This window comes from Furipterus horrens, unplaced genomic scaffold, assembly GCF_987537825.1.
Source record: "Furipterus horrens unplaced genomic scaffold, mFurHor1.1.pri manual_scaffold_12, whole genome shotgun sequence".
NCBI classification, from domain to species: Eukaryota; Metazoa; Chordata; class Mammalia; order Chiroptera; family Furipteridae; genus Furipterus; species Furipterus horrens.
The window spans coordinates 35,488,274-35,507,081 of record NW_028327182.1 but is presented as its reverse complement, the minus strand read 5'-3'; the positions used below and the strand labels follow the sequence as shown (position 1 = coordinate 35,507,081).

The 18,808-nt window shown below is 36.6% G+C and overlaps 1 non-coding gene across 1 annotated transcript; it reads right to left on the bottom strand.

The window, feature by feature from the left end:
* Positions 1–16,328: 16,328 nt before the first annotated feature.
* On the bottom strand, positions 16,329–16,465 carry LOC149996018 (small nucleolar RNA SNORA4). Its single transcript, XR_016507544.1, has one exon. It is a non-coding gene; the product is annotated as a small nucleolar RNA SNORA4 (small nucleolar RNA).
* Positions 16,466–18,808: the final 2,343 nt, after the last annotated feature.

Sequence of the window (18,808 nt, the reverse complement as noted above, 5' to 3'; positions counted from 1 at the left end):
TGATAGAACTGACAAGACTCAGGACTGGTCATCTCAAGAATCCATGCTTGTACCCATTATGTTCTTCAATCTCAATATAATCACAACAGACTTTTTATAAAAGCTATTTTAGATTTTAGGGGAAAGGGGATATAACAAGGGTTATAGAACAATTATTTGTTCAAATTAAGCTCTTGCTTTAAAAATATTATTTGAAGGAAAAACATGCTAGCAGTTTAACAAATTTGTGAAATTGTCTTAGATATAAACTATATACTCGAAAGGACTCACAAGCTCTTATTTTTCCTGATGTAGGGTTCTCTGGAATATACCAACTCTCCTTAATAAGATTTTTATTTTTACTTCTCTTAGCTGCTTTGTTTCTGCTCCATTCATCCTTTTATTCTGGCTGGTTTGGCTCAGTGGATTGAGCATCGGCCTGCGAGCTAAGTGTCGCTGGTTCGATCTTCCAGTCAGGGCACATCAGAGAAGGAAAACTCTGATTCCAAAAAACCTCCGCTGCCTTGCGGCATACCTCTTCAGGGGAAAGGCTAAGGGAGTAAACCCCGACAGAAAATCCGGAGCCGGAGTCCCTAAGGCGGTTCGACATTGTAGTCAACACCGGCAACTCCTGCGGCGCACCTGAAGCCAAGCTGTATTGACTCCGTCTTTCCCTTGGATCCTTCAGCTGCGAAGAGAGGGGGGGTCTGCTGCATGGGCAACAGCAGACCCTCCATATCACCCTGCCCAGGCTCTGTAGCTTCAGCTCCACTGGAGAGGACACTCCAGCGTCATCGCAAGATGTCGATTCAACACGGGAGGAGACAGATACCGTGTCACTCCGGAGTCGGACTGCACAGCCATTCTCGGCGGTGCAGATAGACTCTTAAGAAGCTACACCATCGTCTCTCGAGACGGACGGCTGCCTTCCTTCCATCCTTTTATTCATTTTTACCTTACAATTTTGGTATTTTGTTTACAATTCAGGTTTATAAAGGGCTAATTAATGTTTTAGTCAAAAGTCAAAGTTAGTCTTCTCTCACATTTCTGCAAAATAATGATCATTTTCATATGATTCACTTAAATTCAATCAAGTTCAAGGATTAAAATGAGAAACTAAATAATTGGTTATTTATTTAATTAGTTTATATGATAAATTATGGGCTTTAAAGAGATTTAAGGATTCAGTTAACTTTAATAAACACTTATTGTACTTTGTGTTGAGATTATACCAGACACAAGGTATAGGGATTAATATAAAATATGAGTTCTATCTTCAAGAAACAAGGAGTCTATGGAGAAACAGTCACATAATAGAATTCTAATCCTTTAATACAAAGAGTGATGAGTAGAAAGAGTGGTGTATGCATAGGGAATTAAAGGACTACAGAAAGGAAGGTATCTTTCTTGATTGTTGGAAGATTAATGAGTTTGACAAATGAAGAAGGTCATGAAAGAATGGTGTTTCTGTACAAGAAAAGCATTCACTAATCACAAATATGAGAAGCAGCAGGGTGTGTGTGTGTGTGTTTATATATTTGTATAGTAAATGTCCCAGAACTGTCATGTATAAATTGGAAAATATAAAATGGCACCATAAGAGATGGCACAGTAGATACAGATCAAGCCATGGTGGTCTACTGTATCATACCAAGATATTTGTGAAATCCACTGAGTAATTATAATTGTATACGGAACATGTTTAGACTTGCATTTTAGTTAGATTATGATGGCCTTAATGTGGAGAACAGGTTTTCATGAAACATAACTGGTGATGATACCAAGCTGAACTATATCATGATCACTGAGATGAGAGACGATGAGGGCAAAGAGGAGTAGTAATAAAGATGGAGATTAGCAGGTCAACTCATGTAGTATTAGAAGCGAAAAACAGAAGGTAGTAGATTGCATTCATATACATATGGGAAAGGTGTTATAGACTAAATGTTTGTGCCCCCACCTCCAAATTTATATGTTGAAATCTTAACCTCCAAAGTAATGGAGGTAATTAACTTTAGATGAGGTCAAAGGGTGGTGCCCTCATGATGGAATTTGTGTCCGTGTAAGAGGAGGAAAAGAGGCCAAAGCACTCTTTCTCTCTCTATAATGTGAGGACACAGCAAGAAGGTAGCCATCTGCAAGCCAGGAAGAGGACTCTCACCAGCAACTGAATTCACCTCCACCTTGATCTTGAACTTCTCAGTGTCTAGAATCTAATGAATATCTGTTGCTTAAGCCACCTAGTTCTTGGTATTGTATAGTAGCAGCTTGAGCTAACTAAGACAGAGAGTGAGACTAGAAGCTGTGAGTCTCATCTCCCCTGTATTTAGCTTATGTGATGGGCTGAATAACAGGCACAAATTGAAACAGGGAAAAAAAGAGCATTATGTTTAGGGGAAGATAATGGGTTTTGATACTGAATTTGAGGCAGGGATGTCTTGTGAGCATTTTCATTCATACCTATAGAAGGTGATGGACACCTGACAAAAGAAAGAAAAGGGCAAATGCTGCTATAAGATACAGGCTTGTGTAGATGTACCTTAAATACCCCAAACAGCTTTTCCTTCATTATGCATCATCTAAGGTAAGATAAGCCTTTAGCTAACTGAAAAAGTAAGCATATCTTTCTGCACACTTAGCTTCTTTTTCTTGTAACCTTTGCCTTTCCTTGGTGGTACTTTATTTTCCTGAGAGATAAGTCATTTTGGAGAAGCCTTTTTACCACTCTCTATTTATTTATTTTTCATTTTAAATATATTATTATTTATGCTATTACTGTTGCCCCAATTTTCCCCCTGTACCGTGCTCCACCCAGCCCACCCCACAAAAATAAGAAACTAGTTAAAGAATTCTGTGCTTGTTTCTCAATAGCAACTGGGAAACAATGAAGGAAAAACATCTGAAGAGAAAATCCTTAATAAGCATTCAGTATTATGACTCAGAACTGTTTCTATTGGTTGGATGAAATCCAACTCATTCTAATAAGAGGGAAAAAGGACTGATTAATTGGCTCACATAACCAAAAGGTCCAAGGGCACCTGATCCAGGGTCTCCAATAATAACTTCAAGATCAAAATATCCTCCCCTTTCTCTGCTCATCTCTCTGGAGGGCATGATTCTCATGCCACCTCTATCTACAGTTGGGACCCCTAGAAACTCTGTATTTATATCATCTTAAGAATTCTATTAAGAAGAATGTCTCTTTATATTAATCTCAAAAGTAAATCCCAGAATTGAGCCCTATTAGCCATGTTTGAAGCATGTGTTTACCCTTGAACCATTATGTCTAGTAGAGCTAGAATGTGACAATTGGCCTACCTGGATCATTTTCCCCCAGCAGGTGCTGGCAGAAGGGGGAGATAGAGAGGTCATCACCACTGAAATAAAGGTGGCTCCATAACAGGAAGTCTAGTTCTGACTGAGGAAGGATGAATGGACTCTGGGATGGCAGATTCAACAGCTACCCACCCCGGAGCCTTACCACAAAAATAATCAGGTGCTGCTCAGGGCACATATGAGAATCAACCAATGAATGCATAAATAAGTGGAGCAACAAATGGATGCTTCTTCTCTTCTCTTCTCTTCTCTTCTCTTCTCTTCTCTTCTCTTCTCTTCTCACCTCTTCTCTCCTCCCCTCCCCTTCCTTTCCCTCCTCTCTTCTCTCTCTCTCCCTTCATCTCTCTCTCTCTCTCTCTCTCTCTCTCTCTCTCTCTCTCTCTCAAAACCAATCAATAAAAATAACAATAATCAGGTTGGAATAAAGGGGAGGTGTGCCTGTATGTTGTCCTTGTGTATGCAGATGTGCATGCACATCCACAGTGAAAATACTCCGTAGTATTCTCCCTCACACCAACTAGATTAAAAAGCTGAAGAAAACCCTCACAGGGTACTGGCTCCCAGTAATAGTATTAACTCTCAAAAAAATTCCTTAAGTAACTTCAATCCTGCCCTCCCTTCTCCTGTTCCAATACCCCACCTTGGAGCTACATATTCAAAGCAAATAGGTCCCTATCTGAGTTAGCATCAGAGGAGCCTGAAGTAACTCTTTCTCTACATTCACTCCCCAACCATTTTACACATCCCAAGGAAATATACACATGACAGCCCATCAAAAGTGTGTGTGTGGGGGGGAAAGGTCAGGGACATTAATATGTTCAAGACCATATGAACTTTAAAATGTTTTTACTGTTGCCTTCTTTCCTTCACAAAATCAATAAACTCATTTTTTTCACTTCTCCCCTCATTTCCTTGCTGTTGGCTTCCTTCTCACATTATATTAACACAAAGACAGTTATCAGTTATGAATAGTTCAATGCCTATGGCTCTCAGACTGGTAGTCTTGCTTGCTGCCCCTCTATAAACTACTGGGGCCAGAAGGATCATGAAACTAAAACTCTATTCAGAACTAAAAAGACAGTACTGAATTTTACTGTATTTTAGTACAAATATATACTATGTCAGGTAAATGATATAAAATACTGAGTAATTACTCTTTCTAAAATTTTAAATTTATAAAATTATTTTATTCACTCAATATCAAAATTTCAAACAACTTACTTTTAAACAGTATTTTTATAAGAAAGAAAGAAGTATATACTTTCCTGAGTTGGAAAACATTAGTAAGTTATTAATAAGTTAAAAACTACATGGCACTGTGAAGGCCACACATAAGGCTCTCAATGAAAGTTTGTTTTTGAATAGTTGCGCATAGTATAAATAGAGTAAATATAGAAAATCAATGCATGCTTCATAAGTGCGTTTATATCTGCTCTGTGCTTCCCACCCAGTACAGTATCCGACATATAGCAGGCATCACATAAATCTTTCCTAAATAATCAAACAAAAGGGAACTCCAATTTATAAGATACAGAGACACAAAGAGTAAGTAGTAACTATTGCAGAAGTTCTTTGAAGAAATCAAACCAAACAAACAAAAAAGGAAAAGGAGGGAAATCATCACACGGAGCTTCAGCTGCACCAATCTCAATTAATAATCAAGGTTCTGTATTACTTGAGTGAAATTTTTTGAGGGAAAAAGTTGATTGCCTTCTGAGAGTTCCTGCAGTGCTAATAGAATCTTTTGACTTCATTGCCATTTTGATGATTCACTGGTAAACAGTAAGCGCATTTTGGAAGGCCTTCATTAGCAGCTCATGTCTGCCTGATGTGCTTTAGAGGATTTAGACTCTGCTACACCTGAACTGTGACTTTCTATATCAGAAGAGGGAATACAAAAATGAACAAAAGAATATAAGAATTAAGAAAATACCTTATCTCAACATCCTACCTACTCTATATGGTTTAGGTTGAAATTGTAAGGGCTTATAGGAATTCTCCTTCCTCTGACTCCCCAAATCTTCTATTGTCTTATATACAAAGAACGCTTTATTGCGTGTGAAGTAAAACTTGTTTGTTTGTTTGTTTGTTTGTTTCCTAGCTGTCTGCAGTCTATAGCAAGAGTTAGAAAATCCAGATACACTGTAATGCTTTTTTTTTTTTTTTTTCCCCTTGGCATTCTTCACTGCAATCATTCATTGTGACAAGAGTTTCTGTTTTTCAGTTTAAGCAGTAAGCACATTTCTTGTCCTTTGCAGGAAAACTTTAATAATTTTTGAATAACATTAAATCATGGGGGGTATAGGTCAGGTGGAGGGGATGGAGGAGGAAATAATTAGAACAACTGGAAAACATAAATATAATAAAGAAATATAATAAAGAAATAAGTAAATCATGCAATTGCTCTGTAAGACCAGAGAGAAAACACAAGCCAAGCTCCCATTTCACTGTGTAACTAACTACCACTCTGTCAGTACCCTAGGCATAAATGAGGTTGGGAATAATTTGTGGTCAATATGTGAATTCAGAACCAACCACAAGCTTTTTATTCCAAAACCAAAAAGTACTCATAGTTACTTTACCCAGTGATAATATCAGATGCAGGGTTTATTTTTGTAAGCCTTATTTTCCAGAATATTTATGTGTGAACTCTTGCTCAAACACATGTACTCATATTTAAGACTAGTATTGAGAAATAGAGAATCTAAATTAATATAAATATTATTACATAGGACGTGAAAATGAGAACCTCATTTTGATTTACACTAATGTCATTTTTTAATATTTCTCTCTTGATCCAGCCATATTAGTTTATACTCAGATAGCTATATACTTAATACTTAGCTGCTTCAATGCAATAACATCTTAAAATTAGTTAATGCAATACTTCAGATTAGGCTCAACAAAATATCATACTAAATTCCCAGTTTGAAAGCATTAATACTATTTCTCCATGTCTGAGTGAGTCTTATGTCCTTCTTCCCTTTCCTTGATTATGTGGCGTGGCTATATGTATCGATAATGTATGTGGAGAATTTTGTTGTGTGGAAGCTTTCTGGCAATGTTGGAATAACAAAATCCATTTTCCATTTAAATGTTTGTTAAATTTATTCAATATCCCTCCTATGGAGAAAGAACCTGAAAAATATCTCTGTAGAAATATGAATTTTAATAGGAATCAAACTTACTCTTAAATAATCAAAAACTGAGAGTAGGATACATTTTAAAAATCCATCAGAAAGCCATCATTTCCTTTAATGCACTAGATTTTATGAATTAAAGTTGCTTTCCCTGGCGCTTCTGCATGTTAGCATTTTTTTATTGCTGGTTAGTAAACAGAAGCATCCTAATGGGTTTTTTAAATGATTTTTAACAATCTTTATAGAGCTTCTTTGGATTATTTATATTTATGAAGATGAAATTATAACACCTGCAAAATTGTACTATTTCTAATGTAGTTAAAAGCCAGCTTTGTCACCATTTTTCCCAGTAATAAGTGGAGGAAAGGAAAAAATTAAAATTCACTTTGTATATTCAAGATTTATCAGCTTAGCAAATTTCAGGTATATAGTATTATTAACTCTTATCACAATGCTTTACATTAGGTCTTCAGGACTCACTTATCTTTCTTAACCAATATCTCCTCATTTTACCTTCTGCTTGCACCCCTGGCAACCACCCTCGTACCCTCTGCTTCCATGAGTTTGACTTTTTCTTTTTATTGAGTTTTATTTGACATATAACACTGTATGTTTTAGATGTACAGCATAATTATTTGATACATGTGTATATTGTGAAATGACCACCACAATAAGTTTAGTTAACATCCATCACCAAATGTAGTTATAATATTTTTCTTGTAATGAAAAATTTTTAAATGTACTCTTTCAGAAATGTTCACATATACAACACAGTAATGTTAACTATAGTCAACATGCTTTATGTTATATTCATGGGACTCTTTTGTCTTATAATATCACTGGAAGTTTGTATTTTTTTACCACTTTACTCATTTTGCACACCTCTCAAATCATACCTCTGGCAACCACTGCCCTGTTTTCTGTATCTACTAGTTACTTATTTAATTTTTAGATTCCACATGAAAGCAAGATCATACAGTATTTGTCTTACTCATTTGACTTGTTTCACTTAGCATGCTGCCCTCAAGTCCCATTTATGTTGCAGCAAATGAGATTTCTTGATATGATTTCTAAGAGCCTGGCACTGTTTAAGTATGTATATAATAAAATATAACTAATATCAAAAGATGTAATGATAACAAGTAATAATAAATTGCACTGTATTATCTGTAAAAGAGTCTATGAATAAAGAGCTAGTGTGAAATGTTCATTGATAGTTTTCACTGACTTCAGCCCTAAGGGTTGCATGCTATCATACCTTGATTGTCTTTGCAGGTGACAAAGCATGGAATTGGTGGCAAGTATATTGTGGAGGACACGAATGATTTTCATGTAGACAATAAATACATTACTTGTTATGATTCCTATCTATAAACCTTTTGATATTTTTTATCTTGAGTTATTCTTAATTTCTGAGACCTCTATCAGAAATTAAAAGATGGGTGGTTCAGTCCCGGCTGGTTTGGCTCAGTGGATTGAGTGCCAGCCTGGGAACCAAAGGGTCTCCAGTTCAAGTCCCAGTCAGGACACATGCCTGAGTTGCAGGCCAGGTCCTGAGTTGGAGGCATGCAAGAGGCAACCACACATTGATATTTCTCTCTTAAAAAAAAAAAGATAGGTTGTCAGTCTAGAAATAAAGACAAACCAGCTGAAAGAATATAGTCAGTAGCCAGCTCAGGGTATTATGTCCAAATTATCCAACTGCATGTTGTCAAGAATTAGTCGAGTACAATTAAGACAAAAAAACAACAACTTAGTAACTAAGATGATCAAGAGTCATGAGTTCACAATGTAGTTATAAGGTTAAAATGCATATTTCATCCTGAAATATATGATAAACTGAAGGAATGTAAGAAACAAGAAGTTACATTTGAGTTCACATTGCCAAAAGAAGGGGAAAGTAAACAATGTGCTAATTGATTGGAAGAATCCCAGTATTATAAAGAGACAAAGCGAAATTTGAGTAGGCATCCAAGCCACCGCTTATTCTCCCAACTCTAACCTTAAGTAAAGTAGGTATTTAGATTCAAAGAAAGAATAGCCCTTATTATCTCTAAAAATGAAATTCTAAGCTCTACAAAGCACATGAAGAGATAGGGAAGACATGATTTATTCTGTCTCAAGGGAGTAGGATGGATTAACTAAACCATCTTTGGCTAAAGTGTTTTTATGTTACATCCAACCCAAATGACACTCTGCTGTTGACAACGCATACATGGGATCTCAGTATTCCTTTGACTGAGTGAGTAATGATGAGTACATCATTATACATTTCAGAGCCCCAAGGTCCTCATCTATGTACAGAGGAAATAAGATATGTGCACTTGCCTCAGAGAACTACAGTAAGAATCAAAGGCAAAGCACTCGTTAACTGTTAGCAAATTGGTTAAGGAAAAGACTCTGGATTGACTTGCCTCGATTCATATATGTGTATACACACACACATATTTGCCTCAATCTGTGTCCAGAGAGTATACAGCCATGTACTATGAGAAACAGAGACATTTATTGAAGAAGATACAAATTACAAGAAACATTATACATAAGACAATGTCCTTCAAAGTAGCACCTTGGGAACTTACACAGTTCTCCCAGAGTCTCTTCCACTGTTCAAAACACTACAAAATCCTTTCTTAGAATCGCCATCAGCTGCCCCATTGTACTTTCCTGAATCTCATTGATGGTCTGAAATCTCTTCCCTTTCAAAGGTGATTTTAGTTTTTAGAAAAGCCAGAAGTTGCAGGGCACCAAATCTGGGCTGTAATGGGGCTGAGTCACCTGGGTGATTTGATGTTTCACCAAAAAACCTTGCACAAGATGTGACTCATGGACAGGCATGTAGTCATGATGAAGCTGCCTATCACCAGTTGCCCATAGCTGTGGCCGATTTTGTTGTATTACATCTCTCAAGGGACAAAGAACATTGAGGTAGTACTCCTTATTAATTGTTTGGCCTGGAGGGGTGTACTCATCAGGGACAAAACCTTCACAATAAAAAAAACACAGTTATCATGCCTTGATCTTGCTGTGACTCTGCTGTGCCTTCTCTGGGCATGGAGAACTAGGCAACTTCCATTGGGACTACTGTACTGGGTTTTCACTTCCCAGTCATAGCCATAGACCCATGATTCATCTCCAGTATGACCTTCTTGAAGAAATCTGGTTCGTTAGTAGTGGCTTTAATCAAGTCGTTAGCAACTGCAGCACAATATTCCTTCTACTCTGGTAGCAGAAGCCACAGAATGAATTGTGCCACAGCATGTTTCATGTCAAGATGCCGTGTCAAAATGTTGGACACAGTAGTTTTTGGAATTCCCAGGTCAGCTTCTAGTTCTTGCACTGCCAGTCACCAATCTTTTCTATTGCAGCCCCTGGACATTCAACATTCTCAGGTGTTGCTTGTTGCAGGCCTTCCAAAACGTGGATCACTTTCAACAGATTCTCAACAATCTTTGAAACATTTTTGCCACACCTTTACTTGTACTGCACTCATTGCACCATTCTGAATCATCCAAAAAAATTCCCATGGAGGAATGTTCAAGCTTAACACAGAATTTGATGCAGAGCTATTGCTCTACTCACTCAGTCATTTAGAATGCAACAACCACACAGTAGAGATGCTCACTCAGTGACATCTACCACCTTCATTGATTAGTACAGTGAAGTCATCATTGTTCATGCATGCACATTCCAGTCTACATCAATGTCACTCAAACCATTCTCATTACATTAACAATGGCTGAACTTCTTCTGAACAGAGCTCATATATCATTCATATAAATATATATATACATATGTATAATTTTCAAATTACAGTTGACGATTGACATACAATATTATATTAATTTCAAGTATATAATCACATGATTAGACATTTAATATAACTTACAAAATGATCACTCCAATAAATCTAATACTCATCTGACACCATATATAGTTATTATGATATTATTGACTATATTCTCTATGCTGTATTTTACATAACTGCCACTTTTCTGTAACTACCAATTTGTGCTTCTAAATGCCTTCAATATTTTTACCCTTCCCTCTAAACCCCCTCCCAGTTCCTTCAATTCTTATCTAGGCTTTATGCTTACAAGCTGTAAGCATAGGGCTGGTTATTTAACTTCTTTCTACCTCAGTTTATATATCAGTAAAATGAGGACAATAATACTACTTACCACATAGAGTTGTTATCAGGACTAAATAAGTTTATTTAAGTAAACATTTATTCTCTGGCACATAGTGCTATTTAAGCATTTGCTGTTATTATTAAATATGAAGTTGAGAAATCTGACAGAGTTCTCTGTACACAACATAAATCCTTGATATTGCAGTTTAAGTACATATTTTGGTTGGTGGAAAAAGAGCTGTAAGAAAATGATTCTGCACAGCAAGAGTAAAAATGATCTCCCAAAAGCTATGGCAATCATCAAAAATTTCCCAACCTTTCATTACCCAAAGCTGTCAATTTCTTGTATCACAAGTGCCCCATAATGTTAGTGGCCATAATGTTTTGCTAAAAACAGTGACTGCATTTTAACGCACATCTTTCAAAGTGTATGTAAAATACAGTTATTAACAAGAATCTAAGTTATACACACACACATATATGCAGATTTAGAGTAAATATTTAGCTTCAAAATATTTCTACATATTTCTCTATAAAATCAAGAAAGATAGCTGGCTAAGAAAAATGATAAATAAATAGATATATAGTCAGAGATAACAGGTTGGATTAATGTCTATTTTTATCTTAATGATTTTGGTAGATTGTACAGAAGACCAAGGAAGAAATAAAGATTTATCCAAAAATCAACTTTTAATGGCTCAAACAGAAATAGCTTTGCAGGAAAAAAAAATTCATAAAAGAAGAAACAGGCCAAGTGATTTTAAGGGGGCCTGCAATCATTTTCTACTATAAAACAGGAAAATTGAAAAGCAACAGGCTGTTTAGATTTACAAAAGAAAAAAATTTTCATATGGATATATTTATACATATTTGAAGTGTTTTATGCATTCACAACAACACACAAATTCATTTCACACATAAAAGTATGAAATATGAAATGTCTGGCTGTGATTTAATTCATGGATATATATCTGTATGACAAGGAGGCTCACTGTATTTCCCTTTTAATGAGAAGGACACTACAGCAGAAAATATGGAAATTTCTAATACAGCATATTCATATATGGGCTATTTTATAAGGATGACAAGCTTTTTTTGCTTTTGTGGTCATCATAAAACTCAGTGACCCATGAAGGTAAGAAATTACAATTCTGTTACTCTTGGGTCCATGAATCTTGTTGAATTTCTGTGATATCATAAGGTACCAAGAATATGTATTTTTTAAAGTGAACACTCAAGACGTCTTCCATAATTGTATTTCCACTGTGTCAACCAACATAATTATTTTGACCACAATAATAAAGGCATTGAAAAAGATAAATTTTATGTTTTAAAGACTTGGCTATAAAACACAAATGAACTGATTAAGCCAATTGACTCAAAATAATCCAACCTCAAGTGGTAAATTTAGGATGAATTACCAAAACAAGTGATTTGCTTTTGATACTTTTTGAATAGCCACATATTAAAGGTAGGCACATCATTTAGTGAGCCACAAATATTAACCTTGGAAAGGAATTTTTTCCATTATACTACCAACTAGATTCAGACTTAACATGGAAAAAAAAATAAATAAAAAAGAACGTAGACAATCTTTAAGAAAGTTGAAAAATCTTGACTTTAGTTCTGGATAATTCTTTTTTTTTAATAATTTATTTATTTGTTTGTTTATTCATTTATTTTTAGAGAGAGGGGAAAGGAGAAAGAGAGGGATAGAAACATCACTGTGTGGTTGCCTCTCACTCACGCCCCCAACTGGGGACCTAACATGCAACCTAGTCATGTGCCCTGACTGGGAATCGAACCAGCTACACTTGGTTCACAGGCCGATGCTCAATCCACTGAGCCACAGCAGCCAGGGCTTATTTCTGGATAATTCTAAGTGTAGTGTAAGTTGTCTTCATTGTTGGTGTTTAGAAGAGAAATAAGGGCTGTTGGGTGTTACAATGGTGGGATCGGGTGTTCTCAGCAGTCTGTGGCCAACCATTTTCAAATGTATATTCTGTGAACCCAAAACACCTTCATAAAAACTAATCATCACCAAGGTCTCTGGGGCAAAGAGTAAGAGAACAAAAGGCAAAATAATGAAGTTGTGGTGTTTTTATCTTTTTTAAAGTATATTTTACTGATTATGTTGTTACAGAAGTCCCAATTTTTTTCCCTTTGTTCCCCACTTCCTGGTATTCCCCTTCCCTCCAGCACTCCCACACCCTTTAGTTCATGTCCATGGATCATGCATAAAAGTTCTTTTGCTTCACCCTTTCCTATATTATTCTTAACATCCCTCTGTCTATTTTATACCAACCAATTATGCTTCTTAATCCCTGAACCTTTTCTTCATTTCTCACCCTTTTCCTTCCCAGCTGATAATCCCGCAAATGATCCCCACACCTATGATTATGTTCCTATTCTTGTTTGCTTAGTTGGATTTTATTTGTATTTTTTAGATTCAGGTGTTAATAGGTGTGAGTTTGTTGTCATTTTAATGTTCACAATTTTGATCTTCTTTTCTTAAGTAAGTCCCTTTGACATTTCATATAATAAAGGCTTGGTGATAATGAACTCCTTTAGCTTCACCTTGTCTGGGAAGCACTTCATCTCCCCTTTCATCCTAAATGATAGCTTTGCTGGGTACAGTAATCTTGGTTGTGGAACCTTGCTTTTCATCACATTGAATACTTCTTGCCAGTCCCTTCTTGCCTGCAAAGTTTCTTTTGAGAAATCAGCTGAGAGTCTTATAGACACCCCTTTGTAGATAACTCTCTGCTTTTCTCTTGTCAATTTTAAGATTTTCTCTTTATCTTTCACCTTTGGCATTTTAATTATGATGTGTCTTGGTGTGGTCCACCTTGGGTCTAGCTTGTTTTAGACTCTCTGTGCTTCCTGGACTTGTATGTCTCTTCCTTCACCAAAAGTGGGAAGTTTTCTTTCATTATATTTTCACAAAAGCTTTCAATTTTTTGCTCTTCCTCTTCTCCTTCTGACACCCCTATGATTCGATGTTGGTATGTTTAAAGTTGTTCCAGAGGTTCCTATGCCTCTCCTCATTGTTTTCAATTCTTGTTTTCTCATTCTGTACTGGTTGACTGTTTATTTCTTCCTTATGTTCCAAATCATTGATTTGAACCCTGGTTTTCTTCCCTTCACCATTGGTTTTGTGTGGATTTTTCTTAGTTTCATTTAGCATGGCCTTCACTTCTTCCCTTATGCATTTGCCATACTTAAGCATATCTGTCAAGCCTGTGAACATCTTTATCACCAGTGTTTTGACCTACATCTGTTAGGTTGGCTATCTCCTCATCTGTTAGGTTGGCTATCTCCTCATCTGTTAGGTTGGCTATCTCCTCATTCCTTAGTTCTCCCACTGGAACCTTGATCTGTTCCCTCTTTTGGGCCATACTTCTCTGTCTCCTCATCTTGACAGGCTCCTGTGCTTGTTTGCCTCTGTGTCTTAGGTAGAGCAGTCACACCTGTTACATTGTAAGAGGCGGAGCCTTAGGTATTCATCAATGAAGGCAACCCATTTCACCAGGTTGTGACGCTGTGTCAGGGGGAGGGTCTGAGCGGGAACAATGCCGCTTGCTCAGAATTCGTCCCTTTTCCAGGCACTTCTCCCACTTCTGTATGGGCCCAGCGCCTCCCTAGCTGTTGCCCTGGCTGTTGTTCCCAGAGTGGGTGGGTCTACGAATGTTCTAAGACCATGGGGGCCCTTTAAACAAGTGGACTCTACTGAGAGACCAGCAATTTCTTTCTCTGCCCCAACCCTCACTGATTTGCACAGTCAGAAACAATGAGGCTTTATTTTCCCTCCTGCTGGGACCGTGAGCTGTGTTGTCTGGTCAGGGGCTGGGAGTGCTCCCCGGTTTCCCTCCTTACTTTTTAAAATGTGTGACTGCACTTTCTGCCAGCCTTCCACTGCTTTCACCACCACACTGCACCCTGTCCTCTCCTCCTATCTGTCTGGATGAGTATTTCTTCTTTATATCTTTGTTTGTTGGACTTTCATGCAGCTCAGTTTTCTGGAACTTCTGGTTATCTCTAGTTTTGAGTTGGCTGTATTCCTTCATAGTTGTGGAGGGAGATGCAGCGTGTCTGTCTAGGCCTCCATCTTGGTCAGAAATATGCTTTTATTTTTAATATATTGAAAATGTATTTATTTGCCTGAAAGGGGTAACATTTCTCTTTATCTTCCAAGTTAATCTGAAGCAATTTTTATACAAATATATTTGATTTCTTCATATATCTGTGGATATCATATGCATAAAATGAATGGAGGTGGGGTCCTAATGCTCTGTGTACTGAAATACAAGTCTTTTCAGATACACTGTTAATAATTAGAGCGTTTCTCTCTACCCATATTTTTTTTACTGCATGCCTGCATAAATTTCATCAATATTGTTGAAAGGAAAAATTATTTGTAAAATTAATATCTGAAAAATCCGCCTCCTCCAGTCTCAAATTTGCTTTTTGTCTCACAAGTGTTACTCATCAACCTTATGGAATTCACATAGACAGACACAGCATTTTTAGTTTTTCAAATAACAGCGTGACTTAATTTCTCCACTAATTAAGCTAAAATAGTTTAAAAATCATGGATGGTTGGGAAAGTTTGCTGAGCTGATATGAAGCTCTGATTAAGAATAATTCCTGTTTGGGTATGCATTGGTTTATTACTTTTAAAATATGCATTTGCCTTTTTTGTTTTGTTTTGTTTGTTTTGTTTTTGTAGTCATGGGCTTAGACACAAACACTCCATAATTGACTACTTATGAATGTTTCTATTGAATTATTAACTTTAGTGGTAAGTCACAACTTGAGAGTGATCTGCAAAACTCCTGTGCCACTACTGAAAGATCATAGGAACATTTGTCATTCATGTCTATGCCAGAATGGTATTTCATGAATACAGTCTTCATAGATTGTTGCATACATTTACTATTCAGAGTCAAACTGAAGATTTTTTTTTTTTTTTGCATTTTTATCCAATGCTTTGAGGGAAAGTTATTTTTACACCCATCGATTTAACATAGTTGAATATACTATATATGTTATTTTCCAAATATAGTAAATGCTGAAGTCTGCTTTTTAATTGTTTTTTAAGAAAACAGCTTTCATCTTAGGAATATTGTTATGTTACATTCTTAACATAAAGCAAAACATTCTGAAAGATGTACTCATTCTTCATTTTAATACCAGTATAAAAGGGTTTTCATTTTTTCCAAAGGTTAATAGTATATTGGATAACAAGTAGTTTTTTTTCCTAAATAGGGTTATTTTCCAGCCATACTCTTCCTATTTTCCATTTTAACAATTCATACACTTTTTTATTTTTTACCAGCTGTAGAATCATAGGATATTAGAGCTAGAAAACGTCTTGAAGATTCTGTACTTTGACCACATCATATGACAGAATGGTTGAGGATAGTCTGTAGCCATGAAATGAGTGTTTCTCAGCTCAGCTGTTTGGGGAACAAGCACACAAATGGTATCAAAGTAATTAAATTTTTACCATAATATGTGGCAATTTTAGACTGTATTTCACCACCACTGTACTAAAAGCACCTTTCTCTGTTAGAGCCCGGCAAATTGAGCTCCTAAAGATAATCGCATCTCCTGCACTAGAACACAAAATGAGATAGACAATACCAGCCTTGGCAAGAAATATACAAAATAAGGGCTAAATGCTAAGATAAAAGAAAATTATTTTATTTTATTTAATTAATTAATTTATTATTTTTTTTAATGTAGGCCTCAAAATAATAGTGAACTATATATCTAGTGATATAGCTCACTGTGGAGTGTGGTCTTCTTTATTCTCCCAAATAGCCCAGGTTGGTAAGCATTATTATAAAAATCTTCTTCTAGCCCTGGCTGGTGTGGCTCAGTGGATTGAGCACCAGCATGCAAACCAAAGCATCACTGGCTCAATTCCCAGTCAGGGCACATGCCTGAGTTGTAGGCCAGAGACCCAGTGCCCCTGTTGGGGGTGTATGAGAGGCAACCACACATTGATGTTTCTCTCCTTTTCTCTCTCCCTTCTCCTCTTTATAAAAAATAAATAAATAAAATCTTTAAAAATAAAAATAAAAACCATTCCCTTAAAAAGCTTTTGGTAAGAAAATTATTTTAGTTAAATGTTGAAAGTAATGAATATAAAATAACACCTGTTATATAGAAAGAGACAATCACTGACATATCAAAACCTAAGTTAGGACTATCTTTATATTGAAATTAATGCATTGTCACTTGTGAACTTCAAATCTGAGGCAGAGCAGAAAGGCAAGTGATGGTCCTGAGGGGAGGAGAGGCTTTGCTGGCTTCCATGCTGAGAGCTTGCAGCTCACCTGTGTCCCTGATGTCATCATGACAAATGCAATAAAAAGGTCTTCCACCACTTCCTCTCACCCTGCACACCCTATTCATACTGAAGTTTGCTTTTGTGTAACTGATTTTTCCCTTTAAGTTTGCATTTGATCTTTCCCCTTGTGGGGGGGTGGGGAGTGTGTGAAGAATGGGGTAGGAGGCAGTAAGAAGAGAGAGGCACTAATATGGAAGTTGAGAGAGAATATCATTATTTTTGGCACCAATTAATTTAGAATCATCAGGAAATCCTCATCTGTATTTCATCCATTTTTGTAAGGATTTTTGGTTTGTGATTACGTCCTAATTTGATTTCATTGTCTCTTCCTCACTCAGTCATTACTATATATCAGACTGATGAATGCTGATCAGTTTTTGTTTTAGTTTTTGTTTTTTAGAGAGAGGGGAAGGGAGGAAGAAAGAGGGAGAGAAACATGGATGTGTGAGAGAAACATGATCAGTTGCCTCTCATACACACTCTGACCAGGGACCTAGCCCACAACCCAGCTGTGTGTCCTGACCGGGAACTGAACTGGCAACTCTTTGCTTTGTGGGATGATGTCCAACCAATTGAGCCCCACCACACAGGGCCTGATCAGATTCTTGATGGAAGTTATTAGCGGAACCATTACAAATATCTTAAACTAAAGGGAAAAAACACAGAATGTCCATTTGTACAGTTAAGATTTCCTTTCTGCTTTTCATAATTCTATCTTTAGAAAATTTTTGTGACTGACTTGCCTATAAAGGTATTTTGAAGCTTTTGCTAATTGGTTCATCTTCTAGTTTTTTAATGCTGATGAAATACACTGATTAGTTGAATCTCGCAGAAGCTATATAGATGGATGTTTGGGGTTGTTTTGTTTGTTTGTTTTTGGTTTATATTTCATATTCCCAGTATCAGTAGCTTCATTTGACTCTCTTCTCATCTGTCTTGCCAAACTGTCCCACCTTCTCTCTCTCTCTTCCTTCCAGGATTCCAGCTAAGTATCTTATTTTAAGTATCAAATGGCAAATCCTTTCTTCTATTTTTTTTCTATTTCTTTAGCTAAATAAGTTGATTCTTATCTCCCCTTTATATCTGGGAAGACATTAGGAATGTGCTTGCCTTGGGAGAATAGATAGAAAGCCATCTCTGATTCTTACCTCCCCCAATGGACAGACTGCACTGGAAGACAACTTCTAACTTTGGTCATTTGTCAACCCATTAACAGATCTCCAATGTGTCACTTTAAAGAATCCATCAGGAGACAGACAAGGAAATGCAAGCAGAAATCCCTGTACAATTACTAGTGTTACCCAAGTATATCTTTGGAACATCATTTTTATATCCTTTCAGTGAAAACAGAATCCACAGAGAGTTACAATATTTTAACGCACTCACTTCTTTCAAGTTTTGTGTGCCAAGAGGCATTTGTGAAACAACAAAAAGAATGAATTTACTCACTGTACTAAGAAAAATGCTTTGGCTTTAATGACTATTCACAGTTTTAAAATCAATGATTAGCTATTGAAATGCTATAGAGAATATGAAGATTATATAGAGATCCCTCTTTCAGAAGCATGAAAATGTAATCACCTGCTGACCTCAGAGTGATGGCTAAACTTTGGGACAGGTGTAGAGCCCATATTCCTTCACCAGAGGCCTCATATGGCCCAGGACTGTCAGTCAGTGTTAGCACTGTTGCCCCAGCCCCAACCACTTTGCCTTTCATCACCTAAAGCTCTCAGCCAGAAAGTGGTGACAGAGGCGGCCTGCGTTGTATGTCAACAGATTATCAGGATGGTTAGTAATATTCCCTTTCCAGGAGCCTTTTTAAATCCCTGCATTGGCAATCCTAAAGCTCTGTTGATTTTTGTT